Below are 7,137 nucleotides of genomic sequence, written 5' to 3'. Positions count from 1 at the left end.
CCCACCCCCCGGATAAGTCCCGAAAGATGCTTCAACCGGTGCGCATGAATTTAAATTGACCCTGTCAACGTACAATCACCGACACACGCGAAATTCACACGCTGAAGTCATGTCACGTCGTGCGAACGCGCGATCGAAACAGTTTTACTGACGGGTCTTGATGACACGCGACCCGACTAACCAGAACTCGGACAAAGCATGTTTCGGTGAAAGTAGATCTTAAGAAAGTCTTAAGTCGGAATGCCAAATCAATACTACTTCCATTATAGTTGAAATAATATGTGTAAGCAAAGATCCAACACAACTTTTGGTGAGTCAACTACTAAATTCGACATAGAAATTTAGGAAAATGGTGCTCCGAGTTTCTGCTGACAAAAAGTTTTAACGAGTGCTTCCCACGACAGAAAAGAAGGAAGAGTAAGACTTACGAAAAGTCCTACGCAACAGGAGGAACAAAAAAACAAACAAACAAACAAAAATCGGGGTACACACAATCAAAATCGGGAAAATCGGGTTGCTTGAGATTAAGGGCAGGGATGAGGGGCAGGTTTGGAAAATAAGAAGGATGGGGATAATTTCACGGCTGGGGTAAACTCAAGGCACGAGACCGGCAACTGTGAGAGACCAGAACGTGAGCGGCGAGCTTCTGTCCCGAAGCCAACCGTGTTGCCGGAAACTGCGCGCAGCAGTCGACTAGTCGACTTCTGTGACACAGAAGGTGTCTGTCGTGCATGTGTGTGGGTGTGTTGTCAAATCTTTGACTCGGCTTTGGGATGGAGAAGGGCGAAAATGATGCTTGCCAGACTCACATCACCTACGTTTTAAAGAGTTATCAAACCCCCTAAATAAAATTATAAAGAGTAAAGCTCAGGCACTAACCAAAACTTAAAGGGGGGCACCCTGCAGGTTTAATGCGTAATATACGAACATTTGTGCGTAAAGGGGAGCCCTGAAGAACTGCTCAACCCAGACGCTTGCACAGACAACAATAAGAGTTCTAATCATCATATGGAGATCAAACAGAACCACCAATACTTCCCAGTGAAATAGAAAAGGCACTCAAGACCAGACCCAAGAACAAAGCCCCAGGACCAGATGACATCACAGTGGAAGCCATATAAGAGCTTGTGGAAACACCGGTATACTGAGGCTGAGGCGAATTTTCAACAGAGCCTGGGAGCAAAGAAAATGCCAAGAAGACTGGCAGAAAGCCATAGAGTGGTACCATTATGGGAAAAAAAGGGCAACAAACGCGACTGCACAACATATAGAGGCATCTCATTGTTAAACCACTTAGGACAAATATATGCAAAGATACTAGAGCAGCGCATAAGACCTATTGTAGAGAGAAATCTGAGCAAAGCTCAGTTTGGATTCCGAAAGAGAAGAGGATGCACGGATGCTGTATTCGTATTACGACAGATATGCGAGAAAACAATCGAACACAACAAAGAATCCAACATCGTCTTTATAGACCAGGAGAAAGCTTTTGACAGAGTAAACCATGCAAACCTCAGGAAGACACTCAAAAAGTATGGTGTCAGAGGACAACTGTTAGATAACGTCAGAGCTCTATATACCAACAGCAGAAGCTAGGTAAGAACGAAGGAAGGCAATACTAACTGGTTCAAAGTAAGATCTAGAGTACGACAGGGAAGAGTTCTGAACCATCTCCCCTCCTCTGTTTACAATATATATATGGACACAATAACGCAGGACGCAAACCAAAGCCCAGAGAAAGCCTAAATGAATTTTCGCAGATGACCAATGTCTTATTCATCATGACTAACAAAGCCTCCAAAATCACACTACCGAACTCAACAACACGTGTGAGAAATTCAACATGAAAATAAGCACATCAAAAACAGAAATTATGACAGAGAGCCAAAACCATAGTCCCCTGAACATCCATGTCAATAGTAAACAACTGAAACAGGTGAAGGAGTTTAAATATCTTGGCAGCACTTTTTCTGAAAACAGATCCATAGACAGAGAATATAAAAATGCAAACTCAAAAAGCCAACGCTGTCATCTACCAGCTCGCACCCCTCCTACCTCATCCAAACTTCTCCATGGACACAAAGAGACAGCTTATCATCTCAATATCATACCAACATTATGTTATCAGTGCCAGACCTGGACCTTAAGCAAAATACATGAAAGCAAAAATCACTGCATGCGAAATGAAATGTCTCCGCAAAACCATTAACATCACAAGACGAGACAGGCAGAGAAATGAAGAAGTAAGAACAGCTATCGGCACTGAGTCCTGCCTGCGTTACATAGAAAGACAAAAGATAAAATGGTTCGGCCACCTGTTACGCATGTCACTTGACCAACCAGCCTCGAGAGCCTACAACACCAAGCACTCAGGCTAAAGGAAGAGGAAGACTACGCAAAAGGTGGATCGAAGGGGGTCAAGGAAACCCTAAGAAAACATTTACATCACAACAGAAAGAGCTGCAGAGCTGGCCTACCATAGAAAACTGCATCTCCCCTCGACGCTTAACAGCAACAGAGGATGAAAAAGTAAAAGTAAAGTAAGTGTATAAACAGTAAAATAATGTTAAGCTAGATAGCTTCACTCTGTATTTTGATTTTTGTATCCCGGCAAACATACCATTAAGAAAAATTACTTCCTGAACTACTCAACCCAGACAACAAGAAGAGTTCCAACCGTCATATATATGGAGAGCAAACAGAACCACCCATACTTCCCAATGAAATAGAAAAGGCACTCAAAACCAGCCCCAAGAACAAAGCCCCAGGACCAGATGACATCACAGCGGAAGCCACAAGAAGAGCTTGTGGAAACACTGGTATACTGTGGCTGAGGCGAATTTTCAACAGAGCCTGGGAGCAAAGAAAATGCCCAGAAGACAGGCAGAAAGACATAGTGGTACAGTGGAGTCCACTTATAACGAGTCCGGAAAAAACGAGAAGTCTGTTATAAAGGCACAATTCTAAAACCCCGTTTTTTTCTCCTCTTTACCTTTGTAAATAAAATACTGCTTTAGCGCTATCAGACACACTTGCGAGTCGGTTATAGCGGAATATTGCTGCTGCTGTGCACATGGCATAGGCCAATTATACATAAATGCAAGACCTCGCCAGTTGAGAAACTTGTTGCTGATCTTGCGAAACAAAGAATAGGAGAGCCCATGTGAGTCAACAATGAAGGCCGGAGCAACTGAGTAGGGAGGATGTGGCATGCAAACAAGCAGAACGCATCGCGTGATAGGCCAATTTAGACTATCAAGGCCTACCATGCCTCTCACTTCTCTGATGCGGGGATGGAGAGGTCACAGCAATGTGATGGATGGAGCGAATGTGTGACGTGCGCAAGCAGACAGAACGCACCACAGGGTGGGGTGGGGTGGGAGGGAAAACACAGCGAGCGAGTTAGCCCAGAGCCCTTTCTTTCTGATCGCCGACGCCGAGCTGTCAGTCCACATCGCTACATCTAGCGCTAGAGAAACTAACCTGATTCGATTTTTGATCAAGTAAGACCTAGAGGTCATGTTAAAACAAAATCATCATCAGGGGAGATAGCAAAAGGAAACACAGGACACCAAACTCATAGATTAGTCCTACTTTACAGTTTCTATTGAATTTATTACTGGATCCCCTTATATAGCGAGAATCCTGCTATAACGGACATTTTGCTTCGGTCCCCTCCCTCTCGTTATAACAGGATTCCACTGTACCATTATGGAAAAAAAAAGGGCAACAAACGCGATGCACAACATACAGCTAGATCTAGATCTATTGAATTACTGAAATGAATTACCTGAGGCCAATAGCCTTAACATCGGTAGTTATAAAATGTCTAGAAAAAATTGTGCTAAAAAGACTACGAACGTACATAGAACCCACCCAGGACCCTCTACAATTTGCATATCGTCACGGGAGAAGTGTGGAAGACGCCATTTTACTATTTCTTGACAACATATATAGACACTTAGACAAGCCTTAAACATACTGCAGGATCCTGTTTGTTGATTTTTCGTCAGCCTTTAATACTATCCAGCCAGCTATCCTTTTAAAGAAATTAGAAAACATAGGTGTTAACGTCAATTTAATATCATGGATAGGCAATTTTCTTACCAACCGAACCCAGTATGTAAAATTAAAACATTCTTCATCGACATACATCACAACAAATACAGGGGCCCCTCAAGGATGTGTTTTGTCACCAGTTTTATTCACACTATACACGAACGATTGCCAAATAAACAACAGTAACATCAAGTTGATAAAATTTGCAGATGATTCAACTATAATTGGGCTAATTCAGGCTGACCATAACGAAACCGCTTACCGGAATTTTGTACTTAATTTTTCTGAATGGTGTGAGAATCATAAGCTGCTTTTAAATGTGAAAAAAACAAAAAAACTTGTCGTTGATTTTAGAATAAAGAAACTGCCCCTGCAGCCACTCAAAATGAAATGTGAAAACATCGAGCAAGTGTCAGACTAAGTATTTGGGTGTTACAATAGACAACAAACTCAACTGGCGTGTCCACATTTCTCTCCTGCATAAAAAAGTGAACAAAAGACTATTTTTTCTTAGAGAGCTAAAGTATTTTAAAGTTGATAAAACATTGATGTCCATGTTCTACCATTCAACCATAGAAAGTATTATCAATTTTTGTATAACAGCATGGGCCGGGAACACAAGACAACAAGATAAAGAAAAATTAAATCGACTAATACGGAAAGCATGTAAAATTTCAACATCTTCATTTCCCTACTTGGATGAATTGTACAAAACAGCTTGCACTAAGAAAATTAATTCCATCTTTTTAGACAACAAACATCCCTTGTTCCCTCAAATAAAAACATCCGTCAGAAGTAAAAGACCCATGCATGCTTCTGATCTGTAACAAAGAAAGATGCAGAGAAGGTCATTTTTACCATCATCTATCAAAATGCTTCCATCTTATCCATCTATCTTGTTTAGTGTACTTACGACCTTAGAGCATGCATCAAAATAACATTGAGTGTGTATCTAGCTTACGATTATTATTGTTTATATTGCTGCTCATTTATATTATTTATGTATGTGATTGTAAGCCTACTTGTGTGTGCATGTGCGTGCACGTGTGTACGTGTGTGTGTGTGTGTGTGTGTTTGCGCGTGTGTGTGTGTGTACTCGTGGTGGAACACCAAACCAATGTGCCAGGATCTGGACAATAAAGATGTATCTTATCTTATCTTATCTTATCTAGATCTATATACAGATTCTAGAGATTAAACTCTAGATCTAGATTTCTAGATCTATACATCTAGAAGAAAGTTGTTGAGAAAGATCATGGACAAGACACTTCGTAGCCTCCAAGATCTAAAGATCTAATCTAGATTTATTTTTAGATCTAATTTAATCTAGATACTCTAAATCTTCCTAGAATCTGCGATTTTGTAGTTTCATTCGTTAAAGTCAAGAGTAAGGTTTCACCCCCTGACTTAATAAAAATATGGAGGTGGGGGGCCCCCCTGTATCTTTGATGTTTTGCAGTTAGGTTGCAACCCTGCTCTTCGTGTAGCCTTCTATTTCAAATAGTATTTGGTCATCAAGACTTCTGGATTTCGGTAAGATTGAAGAATACCGGACCAGCGGACTGACTTTGCCTAGATCTAGATTCTATGTCTCAACCTTAGGAATTCATGATTTTCCTCAGATTTTAATATCTCTCGCAATGGAGAATCTAAGACAGGTAGATCTCTAGATCTACTATTTATTGCTAGTTTGTCGGGGGGGGGGGGGGGGGGGAAACCCCCCCCCTGAACCCCCACCCCAACCACCAGTCTCACCCACCCCACATTCTCGCGCAATACTGTATATAAATAAGTGTGGTCCGGTATTCTTCAATCTTCCCTGGATTTCTTCTCTGGGAAGGACTTCCGTAACGAGCGACCACCCCATCAAACACAATAAAGAAAAGGCCCTACTCCTACCCCAAGCCCTCAATTCTTCTCTGTCTCATCATAGTGGTCGCTCGTTACGGAAGTCCTCCCCTTCTCTGGATGTAAACAAATCATAAATGGATCGTGGACTTTAACAAACGGAACTACAAGATCACAGTTTTTAAAATGAAAGTGGCTATTCTCACCCGCCCGGAAGTTCTCGCAAAATCAATTCCTCCCCTCTTCTCTCTCTCTCTGACTGAATACTGTCTATCGGTGTGGACGATCAAATTGACCAAAACAAAGTTAAAAATGATGTTAAAAAACAAAAGTAAATTAATTTGGTTGTCTACAAAGATGCTACAACTATTTAACTTTTCGAATCGAGCCGAACTACGCGGGTCGCTATTTAGTTTTGCCCGGAAATTCTCGCGCTACTCCTCTCTTTCCACTGCCCACAGTAGACAAAATTGTATGCTTTTAGTAGGCTACAGTTGTAATGGAACGTTTGTTCACGGCACAGAATTCTACACTTTTTCTGTTATCACAGTGTAGAATTCTGTGGTTTAGGGTGAACGCAAAATTTGGTGAACGCGCACCGGGTGAGAATAGCCACAAGACTCGCCTGCACTATTCTCACTCCGGCTCCGGGTGAGAATAGACTGACTCAATAGAGGTGGCCTTTTAAAATCCTCTTTCCAACATTTTACAACATCCTTCAGTAACATCTAGATATTTAGATCTAGAAATCTAGATATCTAGATCTATACAATACCTTTCGAACAATAAATACAAATGAAGGAAGACGGTTAATTAGCAGTTTTACTTCCCGTCTCATCTGTCAGGCCCACAATCTCTGGGCTAGGCCATACTGAATAATCATAATCATACTGCTCTAACTACAGTCTCTACATCTCCAAACTTCAAAGGCTCCAACAAAGCCAATGAGTAAACTAAATTCAAATCTAATCCACCATTTCTTTTCACATTTCTCCACAGAATTCTGTGCATTTCTCTTCGCTCATAAGTGTAGCCATTCTGGTGTAGCCTAGCCAAGAACTCTTTAGCATGTAATCAATAATAGATCTCTAGAGAATCTAATCTAAAATTTATATTTGTTTCTCAAGATACTGATTATTTTAAAGGTGCTTGTAAATTCATTTAGAATAATTACAGCACATGTGTTTTTGCGATCACCTTCAGCCCCTTGTTGACATTCATTTCAATCCA

General features: G+C 41.2%; 1 protein-coding gene across 1 annotated transcript in view; it reads right to left on the bottom strand.

Annotated features, from left to right (window-relative positions):
• LOC101856649 (inhibitor of nuclear factor kappa-B kinase subunit alpha) overlaps positions 1-6,918 on the bottom strand; it is a 55,501-nt gene extending 48,583 nt beyond the window's left edge. The window contains exon 1 of the mRNA XM_005096553.3: positions 6,683-6,918. The gene's annotated coding sequence lies outside the window, so the exon portion shown is untranslated. The remainder of the gene's footprint in view (positions 1-6,682) is intronic.
• Positions 6,919-7,137: the final 219 nt, after the last annotated feature.

This window comes from Aplysia californica, unplaced genomic scaffold (genome assembly GCF_000002075.1).
Source record: "Aplysia californica isolate F4 #8 unplaced genomic scaffold, AplCal3.0 scaffold00131, whole genome shotgun sequence".
NCBI lineage: Eukaryota > Metazoa > Mollusca > Gastropoda > Aplysiida > Aplysiidae > Aplysia > Aplysia californica.
This window is presented reverse-complemented; position numbering and strand designations above follow the sequence as displayed.